This window comes from Liolophura sinensis, chromosome 6, assembly GCF_032854445.1.
Source record: "Liolophura sinensis isolate JHLJ2023 chromosome 6, CUHK_Ljap_v2, whole genome shotgun sequence".
NCBI lineage: Eukaryota > Metazoa > Mollusca > Polyplacophora > Chitonida > Chitonidae > Liolophura > Liolophura sinensis.
Window position 1 is genome coordinate 58,515,878 of NC_088300.1, and position 16,631 is coordinate 58,532,508.

At 38.5% G+C, this 16,631-nt stretch overlaps 1 long non-coding RNA gene across 1 annotated transcript; it reads left to right on the forward strand.

The window, feature by feature from the left end:
* Positions 1 to 9,179: 9,179 nt before the first annotated feature.
* Positions 9,180 to 15,983, forward strand: LOC135469257 (uncharacterized). Its single transcript, XR_010444299.1, has 4 exons — positions 9,180 to 9,282; positions 13,448 to 13,519; positions 14,178 to 14,235; positions 15,292 to 15,983. It is a non-coding gene; the product is annotated as an uncharacterized LOC135469257 (long non-coding RNA).
* Positions 15,984 to 16,631: the final 648 nt, after the last annotated feature.

Genomic DNA, 16,631 nt, shown 5'->3' on the forward strand with positions numbered 1-16,631 from the left:
TTTGGCAAATAGGGTTTGAATTTACACGTGGCACTGTACGATAACAGGAGTAAGAAAAAAAATAGAGTTAACAGATATGACTGAAATTTTGTAAAATTTCACCGGTTTCTAACCACACAATGTTTTGGCTGGTGTAACATCCGATGACAACTTAAAGTTTCAGTGGAACAGAAATGTCTTGTATACTCCTTTATCGAGGCTTGCAGATCATACTGACTTCACCATTTTACGGACGCAATCCATGGATCATTTAACTCTCAACCTGTATTAACACAGACCATGTTTCCTGAGGCCGGTGTTAATATTGTGCATCAGCCATCTGCATAATTAGTCTTTTCGTGTATTATCGTCTGAAAATCAGTTACGTTTATTTTTGCATTTCTCTCAAATGGTTGAAGTGTTGGCGTGGGTCCAAGCAGTGTCGTAAGACAATTGGTCCACACTGAATAGACCAGACAACCATTTGCTTCGATCCAACTTCATTCGTAATCGATGTTTTTTCGATGGAAAAGAAGATTTTGTTCTGTAAACGGCCATTACTACCACCGGCTTGTTGTTTGCTTGCTTACCGAAAGTTCCTTCTTTGGTTATAACACGGCTGTCCATATAGTCTTTATTTTCCTTACGGGCCTTGCCCGGCTTTGCAGCACAGGTACATATTGTAAAAGAGTTACCATTATACAGTTTTGTAGGTAATTAGCAACGAAATCGCGGGAAAGGCGACTGGGAGAGATTTGCTTTAAATGTTACCAACCTCGTATATGTACATTTTATGCTGAAGTTTGTATGTATTGAAAGAATTCTTTTTTGACTGAGAATGCAATAAAAATTACAAAATATTTTAAATGTATTCCTTGAGTTTTGTGATTACTAGCATCCATGTTGAGCATACCTGCTAAATCTACACGTGGATTGTGTGGGAGGAGCTGTAGCAGGATAATTCGTGTATGTAGTCGGCCCTATACCTCTGTTCACACGTTATATTCGTCTTACAAACTTTGACACAATTCCCAAATCGTAACGTGTTGACATATGTTGTCATATGACTGAAAAACAGTTAAGTACGACCTAAAACCCTAAATATACATCTGTGTTTATAGAGCGTACAACAAACTGTCGTACAATAAGGGCGGAGCTATTAATGTAAAAGTTTCAAGACTGAAAAACACTGGGTAGGGTCACACCTAAGACCTTAAAAAGCAAGGTGTAACTTCCTCGCTTGGCGATCAGTATCAAGGGAATAGTGCAACGACTGATAATTGGCCCGTTTCAGTATAGTGGTTCGGGCGGCGCAGCTTATTTGCTTTTTGTAAGTTGTCTCAGTAAAGCAGCACAAGATACAAGAGCGGCGGAAATCCGTCCTGCAACAAGGAGGCAGATTACATGCACCCCAAGGACACCTTTGTCGTCATATGACCTAGGCATACACTTACTCTATTGCTGTCTTATTAGAACGCTTCACCAGACAGGACGCCTCTTCCAGTCACAGTATAGTTACAATAGGTAGACCTTAAATTTATTGATTAATTATTTGATGGGGTATTTTTAGGCCATACTTAATATTTCACTTGTACCACGGTGGCAAGCAGTATGATGTGAGGAAACCGTTTGCAGGATAGACCGGAAATAATATGCTGAGCGAGGAATGACGAAATTGCCATCAGTTTAATAATTCCCAGCTTATATTATAGCTATCAGAAATACATATCGGTAGGATGCCTTTTCATTCACCAACCTGAAACCTGGCTTTATAGAGTGTGATGTCTTCAACATGTCAATGATGTGCGAAAAAATACAGGATTCTTTTAATCCCACAGTAATTCTGGATTCATATCACCTGACCTGGATACTGGTGAATAGTAAAAAACTATATCGTTACGATTATGACTCCCATTTACCTGACGCGTCGAAAACAAGCCAAAGTTTGCTAACCGCCGTTTTCAATTCAAGTAGGCCGCAAGCAGATGGAATCGTTGGATTGAAATCCAAAACATGTACATGTACACCATTAAAAGGTGACTGACAATTGTTTAGGAGCTTAACAATTAAAAGAAGGAGGTAAATACAAATACAAAAACACAAAAAACAACGCTTTTTTCTGCTCCTACTTCAAACCGTTAATGTCGTCAGTGGTTTATCCCCCCCCCACCCCACCCCCTATTTTTTGGTTCAAGAATGCCACATTTGCATGCACATGTACACCATTAAAAGGTGACTTTAATGGTGTAAAAATAGAGAAAGAAAATGATTTCAATTTTCTGAAGCGTAGCTGACTACCCTAGCAACAGAGTTACGTGATTTAAAAATAGTCGTTCACGAAGTTTAAGTCCAGTTTCACAAAGCGACGCACGACATTTTTTATCGCACTTGACCAGCTCAGTGTCGGGCAAGTCTAACTCTTATAGTTCATGATAGATCTTTTGTCAGTGGACAAAAATTAGGACTACCTAACCGTCAACAACAACTACATACTTCCAGGATATCTCCCTAACCATCATAATTTTGCCGTAGATAGAATAGAGTCAAATGGCTAAGCCACCGATACCCGTCTCCCTTTTATTTCGTCATGACAAAGTGCTACTGTTGCTATCTTGAAACAGTGAAATCTTCGACTAGTTCCTCGTCGCAAACAACGTGGAAATTTCCATTTCCCACAATTTTTCCGCGATCCTCAGTGTACGTATGTCAGTATTAAGTTTTCGTTTTCTTTGATATTAAAAGATTATCTTCGGAGGTAAGCTGGGGTGCTTTTCGGATATAATAGGTCTTGAAACAATGTGTTAAATCGTCGTGATACCTTGACGTGCCAGTTTCTGGACTGATTCAACAAATTAATGCTCCCTGTAATTTTGTAGATGACAGAAGCAGTGTGCGAGATGAACTATGGGGAGATCTGACTGATTTTTACATTGCACCAAACTGACGATGATTTTCTGTGATATCCTGGGCGCACAGACATGACTGTGGTCAAGACAGAAATGTAAAACACGGATCCCTGTTGTATAGGACCATTAAGCAGCAGGCTACATTGAAAAGTCTGGTGTCAGCTTCATTCGTTGATCTAGGCCATTGGGTGTGAGAGTAGAAGACTGGAACCCACACATGCTAAGTTCACATGCTCATTTATACACGTGCATGTAACTTTCAGACAGATGCATGTAAGTTTCATTTGACAGGTTTATGAATGTGTTGTACATGTCTGTGCATTATGGGTGAGGTACCGGCACATTATGACAGCAGAGTGACGTCCCCACGAGGTATGACATTATTCCGACAAGTGTCAATGTTGGGGCATGCAAATGTGGCACTTGAACCAAAAAATAGGGTGGGGGGGGGGGATAAACCACTGACGACCTTAACGGTTTGAAGTAGGAGCAGAAAAAAGCGTTGTTTTTTGTTTTCGAGGTTATATTTTTTCTTCTGTATTTTATTACTTTTTTAGTATGATTCAACGGATTTTCAGCATTTTTTTTTTTAAATATTTTTGGAGATGTTCTTTTTTATCTAAGTTCACTTTTTATATACGCCTGCACAACATTTTCTTTGTTCCGTATCTGTTTTTTTGTGAAAGAAAGACGAGGCAATGGAGCAAATGTTCAGATATTACGAATGGCACTAATAGGCCAAGTGTTGTACCCCGAAGTGAAGACATGGAGATGAGCCATCACACTGCCCTGTAACAGGAGATAATGGGAAATATGTTAATGTGAGGAGCCTGTTTCTTAGGAAGCGGACGTCAATCAACGGGGCCATGAAGACATCTACCGCCATGAGCAAAGGCCTGGCTTTTATCCGGATTACAGTGATACGTGTAATCATAAAAGATGATCAAAGCGAAATTAAGACTACTTATGTGTCGTGTCTAAGGCGACAGACAGATTGGAACCGTTAAGTCCCGGTCCATCCTGTGAGCATCTTTTTTCATTATTAAGATGAAATAAACCAATGACATATAGGCTTGCATATATTCGTGCAATCCATCTTAGACAGTGGTTGACATTAAAGCAATAAACGCCGACACAGTTCAAATATATGGCGTTTATGATCCTGTTGGAACAACGGTCTCGACAGCTAATTAATGTGACAAATCACATGGCGGCCATGTTCCTTCAAAGGCTGGGTGGTCAGTTGGTGACACCAGCCTTTCTGAAGAATGATAACACCCCACAGTTTGAATACGATCTTCCCAGCATGTACCACAGGTCTGAAATTGTCCACCATACACAGATTCATCACATTTCAACAAACAATGGTTTTCACCTTATATACATGCATGGTACTGAAACGTGTCTGAGTTATTTCATCAGATAATGACGTATCACGTGATTTCAAAGGATATATAGCTGGCCTAATGATGTTCTAGAGAGTAGACTCTTAAAATGACATGTTTCATGATGTCTTCTTAATTTCAATCTCTGTATGTGGCTGGTGAAATTATGTTTTAGAAGGGTGTCTCTGAAAATGACCTTTATCTTATGATGTGTTCTTAATTTCAGGGGTTCAGGGCAGGGGGACTCTTTTTCATGAAGTGTTGGCCATGTTGGTAATTATATGTTCTCGAGAGGAGACTATTAGAATGGCGTATCATATGACATGTTGTTAATTTCAACGTCTATACATTTGGCGTATTTATGTTCTAGAGAGATGACACCAACATGACGTATCTTATGACGTGTGGACAATTTCAGCGTCTGTGTACATTTGGCGTATTTATGTTCTAGAGAGGTGACACCAAAATGACGTATCTTTTGACGTGTGGGCAATTTCAGCGTCTGTGTACATTTGGCGTATTTAAGTTCTAGAGAGGTAACACCAAAATGACGTATCTTATGACGTGTTGGCAAATTCAGCGTCTGTATACATTTGGCGTAATTATGTTCTAGAGAGGGGACACCAAAATGACGTACCTTATGGCGTGTTGGCAATTTCAACTGTATACATTTGGCATCTTTATGTTCTAGAGAGGGGACACCAAAATGACGTATCTTATGACGAGTGGACAATTTCAGCGTATGTATATATTTGGCGTATCCATGTTCCAGAGAGGGGACACCAAAATGACGAATCCTATGACGTGTTGGCAATTTCAGTATCTGTATACATTTGGCGTGTATATGTTCTAGAGAGGGGACACCAAAATGACGAATCCTATGACGTGTTGGCAATTTCAGTATCTGTATACATTTGGCGTGTATATGTTCTAGAGAGGCGACACTGAAATGACGTATCTCATAATGTGTATTTAAGTTTGGGGGCTACTAATTTCTACATAGCTGAAGAAATTTGTTCTAGAGAGGCGACATTAAAATGACGTATCTGATGATGTGATGTTATTTTTAGGGCTGTATATAGTTGGCGTATTTATGTTCTAGAGAGCGGAGTCTAAAAATCTCATGACGTGTTAGTAATTTCAGGGGCTGTACATACGTATTTATGTGCTGGAGAGGCGACACCAAAATGGCGAATCGCATGATGTGTTCTTAATTTCAGTGGCTGCATAGCTGGCGTGCCGTAATTACATTGCGGTAATCTATTATATTGAATAGAGGGACTGCGATAGCGAGCCGTTATCCTTCAAGTGTATGCATTACTTAATAACTGTTTTGCATGAAAATATATATATATATATATATATATATATATATATATATATGTATATATTTTTTTTTCTGCGTGGAGAAAACTAAAGCGACCGAAACAGACAAAGCAAGTTTTACTTACCCAGCATGTACAAGGAGGCATCGCAATCTGTAGCAAAAATGGAAACAACTTGGTAAATTTAAGTACAATATTGTGCAATACCGACCAAACGACAGAAAGAAATGAAAAGGGCCAAAAATTGAGTTTAACACACCTAGGCGATTTATCTATCTGCAATTTTTAATGCCATTAAGTGATTGCGCATAAGCGCTAAACGTGACATGTTTAACAGAGCACTATAGAAACAAAACAATAAACCCTTAGCAAATTTATCTATTTATTTATCTGATTGGTGTTGAGTACACCATACTCAAGTATATTTCACTTATACAACTACGGCCAGCGTTTTGGTGGGAGGAACCGGGCAGAGTTCGGTGGAAATTGCCAACCATCCGCATGTTGCCGGAAGACCTTTCCACGACCGACACTAAAATAAATAACGGGCCAGTGGAAAGAACCACTGCAAACCGATAATAATTCCATGAGTCAATAATTTCTTTTCAGCTTATTCAGGGCTTAGCATTATACTATAGCATTACGTTAATTGTTGCTTCAGCCAGATAATAGATTTAAAGTGTACAAAATGGCTAGGCGATCATATATGTATAAACGCAAATATAGAAGAAAAAACCCTGATATGACACGATGAATTTCAACAGTTTTGTTTTTCTTTTTACCTTTTTTTTCTTTCCTTTATGGTTGGTTAATGCCAGTAGGCTTTTTCATTGAGTTTTCATTTAAACGGAGAAAAGTTCTGTGGGAGGAAATAACCTGAGTAATGGGTGGAAATAACCTGAGTGGTGGGTTTAAATAACCTGAGTGGTGGGTGGAAATAACCTAAGCGGTGGGTGGAAATAACTTGAGCGGTGAGTGGTGGGTAGAAATAACGTGAGTGGTGGGTGGAAATAACCTGTGTGGTGGTTGGAAATAACCTGTGGTAGGTGGAAATAACTTGAGTGGTAGGTGGAAATAACCTGAGTGGTGGGTGGAAATAACCTGTGGTAGGTGGAAATAACTTTCAATCTGTTGAAACATTGTGCCGTAGTATGAAGCAAAAAAAAAAAAAAGACTACTAGGTAAATTTAAGTATAAAGTAAATACAGGAATGCCGCAGGAATTTGCTGCTGCTTCGCTTGGCCTCCTGCAGTGAGAGGTTAGAACAAGGAAGCAGGACTGGGGTGCCATGTCCGGTGTCTTCGGCATGATACTTCAGCGGCGGCATGCATTCGTCCTGTCATAAGTAGACACACACTGTTTTGCCTGTCATGTCGGAGCAAGATAGCAGACAGTTTACCTAACACAGCTGAATATTCAGTCACTCAAACCTAACACTCGGCAGTTTAGACTGTGAACCATTTATTCTGGGTGGGAAGCGGTAAAGGCTGGAAGGAATAAAAATAAACAATGAGGACAAAGTTCGCATCCGAAATATAAACAAAGTGTCAAACAATGTACATCACTTTACAATGTCACACACAGGCAAGGGACAATACTTAGAACGTAACAATTCGTACTTATCAAGAGTTATCTCCCTTATTGATTTATTGGGTGTGACCTCTGGACTATACGTATACTGGTACTGTTCAAATTATTATAAGCCCGAGTCTGAATATCTAAATTACAACTACAAAAAAAAATCAGTAATTTTACCTTAGAAATAAAACGTAAAGTGTGGCCGAATATAGCCGAAATCATAATCAACTTTGTAAGTGTCCTCCACTAAAGTCTCTTGGCTAAAAGTCAGGGATTTGCCGTATATGTTGTTGTTGTAAAGTTCAAATGTTTATCTCCTCAGGATTATGAAATGTCAAACGCACAGTTCACAAACGCAATACGTAAACAAGAAATTGCCGTGCAAGTTTCTATATACAATTGTCACACATTGTGGTGGGCTCCACGCTCACAGAATCTGTCACACAACATCGCAGCGTGCGACAAAGCCTCGTAGAGTTCTCGCGGGCTTAACTGACCTACGTGGGCGAATTATGAATATTTAACAGGTACGTCAATGATTGACAGTACACACACCTGATGACGTCGTTATATGACTAAAAGATTGCTAAGTACCACCTTAAATCCAAGCATTCATTTATTTATGCAGGCTATCTCCCCAGAGGTACATGGGATGGTCTTCCAATAACCTGTGGATGGTCGTGGGTTTCCAGCGAGCACTGTCCGATTTCCTCCCACCCATAATGCTGGCTGCCATCGTATAAGCGAAATATTCTTAAGTAGGCTACGTCGTCAAGCTCTGATCAAATAAAGCAAATAGATACATTCGCGTCATCTCCTCAGATGATGAAGGATTGTATGTTACGCATAGCCTACACTACTGCACGCATTGCCCATGGGAACAAGGCCTTAATAGGTAGGCCCCTATACACACGTATACATATGGCGAAATGTGTGATTTCTGCAGAAGTGTGTTTCAGTAAAAGGAATTACTGGTCGTTGCCCTTAACAACTGGGCCAGGGTAACGAAAAGAGACCATTGTCAATGATATATGTTATATCTTAAATCATTATAATTCATTATACACGCTTCACACTTGTTTTTTTTTTTTTTTTTTTTTAATTGTTGTGCAAGGATCATATCATATTCACGGTTGTGGGTCTTCCAGCACTCTGGGGGTTCCCCCCTTCCCCCAGGCTCTGCTCGGCTTCCTTCCACTATTATACTAGCCGCCGTGGGTCTTCCAACAATCTGTTGATGGCCCTCCCCTTCCCTCTCCCACCCAGGCGTTGTTATTATACTATTATACTAGCTGCCGTCGTATAAGTGAAGGATTTTGTGAATACGGTGTAAAACACCATTCGAGTCAAATAAATGAAGTAATTAATGTTTGTGTTTATTAGGCTCTTGTGGCACTTAACTTTTGTTCCAAGATCTCACGTAGCCCCCTAGAAATGTACATATATATCTATTAGAGACATTGCTGTTATTATATACTTAGCTGTTTAATAAAAAACGAGAAACATTTTGGGTTTAGTATTTGTTTATTTACTGGCGTGAGCCAATTGTCGTTGGTGTAAATGAATTTATCTGACCGGTGAAATGAACATCTGCAATCACTACCTGTGTATACTTTGAAATGGTATCGCCTAAGGTCGAATGTTGTAACGCTTTTCGTGGATGCATGACGCGCCTTATATCCGATGGATGTGCCTGTTACTTTAGACTCGTCGATGTTCAACACTGTGTGCAGAGGTTTAACAGAATTATTATTTGTTAAAAACTTTATCAAGTAAAGCTACTTCCCTGTTTACATGCGCGTAACACTGTTTGTGCTCGTCAGTTATAAAGCATCACGTTGCAGCTCTAATTATTAACAACCGCACTACACAGCCGAATTGGTCGGTCATACATACCAGGATTTTGTCATAAATTTCCCTTTCGAGTGAGTGCTTGAGGTTTAACGTCGAATTTCGAAGGCTCGCCATAATCATTCATTCATTCTTTCGAAGGCTGGATGCAAAAGCAGCTTCAGGACAGTTTGCTTGTGTTGTTTTAAGGCAAACGCGAGCATAGTATGTCTGGCTTTTCTGTGCCCCGTCTTGGTGAAGATATGGCTGACATCAATGGTAAGCAAATGAGTTGTATTTATATTTGTTACTATCGCTAACTTCTCAAATAATTCCAATGATACATATTTAAAAGTTACATCGATGCGATACACAGTTACACATTGCGCGGATATGATCCATATTTACAGGGTGCGAGTGATACATTGGAAATCGAATGGGTGTAATACACACAGCTGTATTTACAAATCGTCTATATGTCATACACCCTTACATATCAAGAGAATGAAATACACCTTTACCAATCGTGGGGGTGTGATATTCAGTTACAGATCATGTGGATGTGGCACACTCTTTCAAATAGTGTGGGTGTGATGCCTCCATACCAATCCTGTCGAAGTGATACACCCTTTCAAATAGTGTGGATGTGGTACACACTTACACTTAGTTGCGTGGAAGTTTTACACACTTGCAAGTATTGTGCGTGTTGTACACACTTGCAAGTATCGTGTCTGTGGTACAGACTTACAGATTGTGTGAATGTGGTACAAATGGTGTGCATGGGCTACAGACTTACATGTGATATACCAATCGTGCTGGATGTCGAACACATTTATGAACTGTGTGGACTAATTTCCAGTGTTGCACACCATGTCTAGCCTTTAGTGTACTAAGAATTTCTCTCAAACGGCGCTGTTCATGACAAGCCAGGATATTTTTTCAGATAGGCAACTATCTAACGATTTTCAAGAATAATGTTTATCTACAAATTAATGTGTACATTTGATAGACATGTTATGTCCTTTTCGTGCATATCTAGTGTACTTTTTGTACACAAGTGCTTTTAGAAAGTATGGAGACAAAACTAGACACTCTATGAATTTATTTGCGTAAACAAAGCAGTACAGGCTGTTTTGAAATATAGCCGAGCAGTGCAACATCGATCTGAAGAAAAAGTAAAAGAAGAAATATGCCCAGCCATGCTTCATAGAATGTGGTGAATGCATCAGCGTTTTTCATCAGCAACTTTTTCATAGTGTCTGCTCGGAAACCCGCGTAAAATGAAAGTAAAACCCGGATTTTTTTTTTATCATTATACGTATGTTCACGCTTGTTATAAAATAAATAAAGGGAATAACTGAGACGATGCTACTTTCATTAAGTTACACGTCACGTCATCACTATGCATCAAATACAAATACATCAACCAGTCTTTTTGAAGGGCCGCTCTTTAAAAAAAAATGCGATCAATCATATTGCTGCAGTTAATAACGTCAGTTATTAAACAAAAACAAACAAAAAAATCCAAAAAAAACCCCCAAAAGACAACAATCACAACAACAACATTGACTTTAGCAAGTTAGTGGCGAATTTTCCCTCATGCGACGTGCAGATATGTACTTTACATTGCTGGAAGAGAAATGGTCTCAGACACCCATTAAAAGATACTATAAGTTCATTGGAGCCAACGTAGGTTAGTTGGTTAGCGCGCTAGCGCAGCGTAATGACTCACAAGCCTCTCACCAATGCGGTCTCTGGGAGTTCAAGTCCAACTCATGCTGGCTTCCTCTTCGGCCGTATGTGGGAAGGTACCCATCAAACAAATAAATAAATGTATTTATTTATTTGATTCTTGTTTTACGCTGTACTCAAGAACATTTCAATTATTTAACGACGGTCAGCATTATCACCATCCGCAGGTTGCCGAGAGGCCTTGCCACTTACGGCCGGAGAGGAAGCCAGCATGAGCTGGACTTGAACTCACAGCGACCGCATTAGTGAGAGGATCCTGAGTCATTACGCTACGCTAGCGCGTGAACCAACTATGAATAAATATAAGTTCACTGTCTAAGGCCGGGTTTGAAACCTCACCTCGTGTGTCCACTATTATCTACGCTTCACTCTCCCAAGGTGGTTGACATAAAATTTACGTACGATAGCACTGTAAGAAATAATGGCTCTAAAGGATAGCTGTGTGACCCTATTTTAACCAGAGTAGTCAATGACAAACTTCCTGATTTACTGTATAATTTAGCGCACGAGCACATATATTTATATACGCTCTCAAGTACAGAAATGCCGCTAATGGTCACTGTTTTTTTTTTCCGCCAGTTATATGAATTACAGGCCTGTAGAAGGAAGTTTTGTGTAGATGATTCCCCGCACTGTCGGATAGGCTGTAATGCTCTGACATATATACACGCATATAATAACTTACACGATAAATATGACAGACTGAACTCAGATTATTGGATTCACGGTATCTCTATGGTCACATAAGTTAGACTTATTCATGTGTTTGACGGGTACATGTATACCCTACATAAATAACTGGTTTACAGCAGCACTATTACAGTATAGTACTACCTACTTTGTCGAGGTTACTATCAGGTAGCACGTCCAGGTTAGTATTCATTCTGAAGAGAGATTACCTCTACCTATTTTATTTATTTTTTTTGTTCAGATAAATCCGAAAGAAAACATGGGGAATTCAACTGACATGTTGCTGTTATCTTAACACCACATCTTAAAAGTGTTATATATAAGTGTCCTATGCGTGTGTATGCATGTGTATAAGGTTTCAAAATCGAATCCAACTAATGCGGTCGCTCTGAGTTCAAGTCCAGCTAATGTTGGCTTTCACTCTGGCCATACGTAAGAGGGGTCGTGGTTTTTCACCGAGCTCTGCCCGATTTCCTCCCAACATAATGCTGACCACCGTCGTAAAAATGAAATATACTCGAGTACGGCGTAAAATACCAGTCAAATAAATCAAAATCGGACATATGATGGAATTGAGTGGCTCAGTTGATTAGCGCGGTAGCTCAGTGTTATGAGCCAGAAGCCTCTCACGAATGCGGTCGTTGTGAGTTCAAGTCCAGCTCATGCTGGCTTCCTCTCTGGCCGTACATGGGAAGGTCTGCCATCTACCTGCGGATGGTCGTGGGTTTTCCCTGGGCTCTGTCCGGTTTTCTTCCACCATAATGCTGCTCGCCGTCGTATAAGTGCAATATTCTTGAGTACAGCGTAAAACATCACTCAAATAAATGGATAAATTTAACAGAAATGGTGTAGCCAAAATCTGTTCATGAGTCCTGCTATCAACTGGCTGATGGAGTCCGGTGCTGGTTTACAAAACAAAGCAAAAGTTTCAAAGTGATAAACAATAAAGTGTGTTTTAGTAGTATACTGTACATTTTATCATTTCTTAACATAGACAATTGGTCAACATTTATACAGCTGATAGATAATACAAGTGATTCTTTTATATGTTTATGTTTATATAGATGTTTTTGTTCTATTTGCTTCAATACACCGTGTCCTTAAACACGAGTTTGACATACGACACCTAGAAATGTGTAAATTCTAATCATTGACATCAACTCTTAGAGAATTATTTTTTGGCGGAAGCATTCTTTTTTCATCGATACACGTGGATTGATCGCCACAAGTTTTTTTTTGTCTTACACTATTCTGCCCATGGTTCACGTTTAATTTTTCCTATTGTTTTCCCTTCTTTTTTTCTTTCCCTCTTTCCCGCCATTTTTTAATAGAAAAGTAATATGTTATGATTTCCCGACCCCTTATTTTTTGTACTTAATATTCCACAGATCTATATTTTGGGAATAAATAAGTTTTAATGAATTTATTCCCGGCATAACCGTCTGGTTCGTCTAGTTTATTCATAACACGATGACAACCGTTGTTGTTGTCGTATTTTTGATAAAGTTACAGAATACAAAAACAGGAAAATAGAAAGAAAAAAAGACAGCGTTAGTAAGTAAAACCGCATCTACATGTAACCTGCATTCTTTTATTTGTTGAGAATGTATAAAATGCCATGGATACGACTGATTCCTGACAATTAACAGCTGAATGCATGTACAAATTTTGTCTTGCTGCTAGTACGTTACGCTTAATCAGGTGTGTGCATGCGCACTCTAGCGTAGATGTGTATGATAGCCTTCTGTTTTCATGAAATGTAACAAAACAAAGAAAGAGAAAAACAAAAATCTTTGTTTGTTTTAGTATATATATATTCTGTTTTCATGAAATGTAACAAAACAAAGAAAGAGAAAAACAAAAATCTTTGTTTGTTTTAGTATATATATATATATATATATATATATATATATATATATATATATATATATATATATATATATATATATATATATATATATATATATATATTCAATAATATTTCTTTATCTGACTTCTCCAGAAACTATTAATTTCAATTTAACGAGTGCTGTCCGTCCACATGTGATCGAGGAGCTGTTCTGGTCTGCGGTAGGTGAGTTGCCTCCCTTGAAATATCGGCCGCCTTGATTAGCACTAACATGCACCTGTGTGTAAAACAACGCTCAGTACTCGCACTTGCAGAAAATAACCGATCTTTTACAAGGCCATGTGATATGAATACCTCGTATATTTAAACCTACATACATCAATTAGTTAAAATGGCGACTTTATTCCATGAACTAGTTTGCACCAAGGCAATAACGGGTATTTCTGGCTATTCTAATCCACAATGATATCACATTTTTAAACGTAAATTAATAAATATTTAAACTGAAACATTTAAAGGGAAATGCTTTAGATTGTCTTCTAAAATGTAATTCTAAAGTGCGATGGCGTCTTCGGACCACATGTAAGTGTTGTGAGGTTAAAAAGACACAATATATGCACACAGCAAATGACTTCTGGTAGTCATTTGACTTGAAAAATGTTAAGAACGACATGTACACACAGGTCAAATAAAAACGATCGCTCAGCATAGTTAAAATTTGTAGCTGTCAAGTTGATATTTTTTGATCACATGCCGAACCCTCACGCATGCTTGTTAAAGTTTCAGTAATTCTTCAGACCGAATTTTGTCAAGTAATATATTTATAATGCACATAATAGTATTGCATTTGCCAATTTTAATAGCGGAATATTTACTTTCGCAGGCATATGCTCGACAGCAGTTTTGATGTCTATTCTTGGATGTGCCGTTTACTTCTGTGTGTGAGTATTAAACTCCCCTTTGTGAACAAGGCGGTAATCCCCACGCTGGCTTAAGGGCAAAGAAAACACTACCAATAATATGTCAAGTGGAAGAACATTAAACACTGTCTACAAAAACAACTGGATTTTTTTAGAATTGTTTTTAACACACTGAATTGCATTGGAAACTTTTGGATTCTACAGTGGCCTTTTCAGACAATAATGAGACCAAACATTTTACCGCCTAACTCACATACACGAAGCCTCCTAGATTTCAGCATACGAACTGTATATACATGTAAATCTATGAATGTTTTCGACGAATGGAGGTTAAAAAAGACTGTTTCTTGCTTGGAAAAAAATACTAAAAAAAAAAAAAATACATCAGGCTGTTTTTCCTGACATTCCCTACTGATCTGTCATCTGATATCTGGTGTATTCTTTAACTTTAAAACACAACCATACATCTCCATATTTCTCCATATTTTACCATATTTCCGGTGCTCGTTTGTACAGTTGTGCGAAGGGCATGTTTGGTATCATGCAGAAGACATGTAGTTTGTTTAATATTTAGATCTTAGATCAACTAAACTAACTAACATTCAAGATAAGTTTACTGTTAAAAAGAATGGATATTCTAATTCGTAGATAGAAAGTCGACCAATAAAACAATACAATTAAAATTCTCAATGACCAGTTTCATAAACGAAATTAGCATCTTTACCATTTGAAAAAATACATAGTTCTTAAGTGAAAGACAGTTACCTATCAGTAGATGTAGTCAAAAGTCTCCGGCGATGGCGTAAAAGCGCTTGACACTTCCATAAACCTACAGAGCATGATGAATTAAACTTCACGTGCATATTGATTCCATCGTCAGATGCCTCCGTGGTATTGCTCAACTGTTCATCTAATTCAAGAAATTAAACATTAAAAGGTGCATGGATCCAATTTTATATACCACAACCTTTACGCTTTTTGAACAGCGCATTCATCATTATTTGCACTCATTGGTAGTATTTACATGGCAACAGAAGAAAGCTTTGATGTTTACGTTCCTTAATTATATGTTCAAAGGGGTCGAAAAAGAAACAGAAGTTCGAGAAACTGGAAAGGTTCGGTAAGAAAAATGCCTCCAGATTCAGGAAGACAACTTCATCGTCCTTCCAAACGCTCCAGTAGATCTTCCAAAAAAGATACTTCGGAAGCACATAAAGGGAAGAATGTCACTTTCACCATTTTTCATGGACGAGAACGCAGTCCTAGTTCATCTAGGATCTGTAAGACACCACAGGGAAATCAAAGCGTGAAAGAAAATGTGTGTGCTAAGCACGAATGTGATTGTAATCGCACATCTGCAGACGGCCCCAAGTTTGGAGCGACTGCGATACCTGATGGAGCTTATCTTGGAATGGAGATAAACTGCAATCCCACATGTACAGAATTGAGAGAAACTCACATGGATTTGGAGAAGAAAGCTTTGCACTTGTGGAAACAGACAAATAGCGCCCATGAAATAAACGTACCGATGTATATTAATAATGACAACAGGAGAGAAGTGAAAGTGTGTGACGTCGGTGAAGGTGACAACGTTAGAGTTCCGAAAGCTTATAATTATATGGTCATGGGGATTGTATGTGAAAACATGACTCACAAATGAATGTTCACAGAGGTTTTTTAAAGACCTCTGTGGACATTCCTATTCATATTCCCTGAAAATGACATGAAGTTTGAAACTGCAGGTGGAATATAGCAGAATGTAGACAGTTGAGAAGGCGTTTTATTATTTTTCTCATGCAGAGTGCATGTAATGTGCTTATTTAGTGCTGCTCCACTGAGACGCCTTACCGAAGGCAAGTAAGCTTCCCCGCCCGAGCCATTATACTGATACGGGTCAACCAGTCGTTGCACTATCCCCTTCATATGGAACGCCAAGCGAGGAAGTTTCGACTTCTTCTTTTACAGTTTTAAATGTGACTCGACCGCGAATATTTGACGGTTAACGTAGAATAAAGTTAAAAATAACAGGTTTGAACTTGCAAGAACCAAAAATGATAAAATAGCCATTTCGCCAGAAATTCCCAATCCAAACATTGAGGAATGAGGTTAAGTCTGTCATAGGAGATGAAAAGATATGGAATTGCTCTGTAAGCTTTCTTTATAGATATCTGTAATTTATACCACGAGTCGTTTTTACTTTAAATCATACCGAATCTTTTTTGGTAATAAATAATTGGAGAAACACTGGCTCTGTAATGGTATGTAATCACCGCATAATTGTTATTGATAACCCACAGTACAGCAATTGACATGTTTCCATTATTTATCGTAACGATTTTTTCCACCATAAGGTTTCTCAATTGCATTCGTTTTAAACGTCTCTATTTGTCTTGTCACACACAGTAAAAATAAAATCG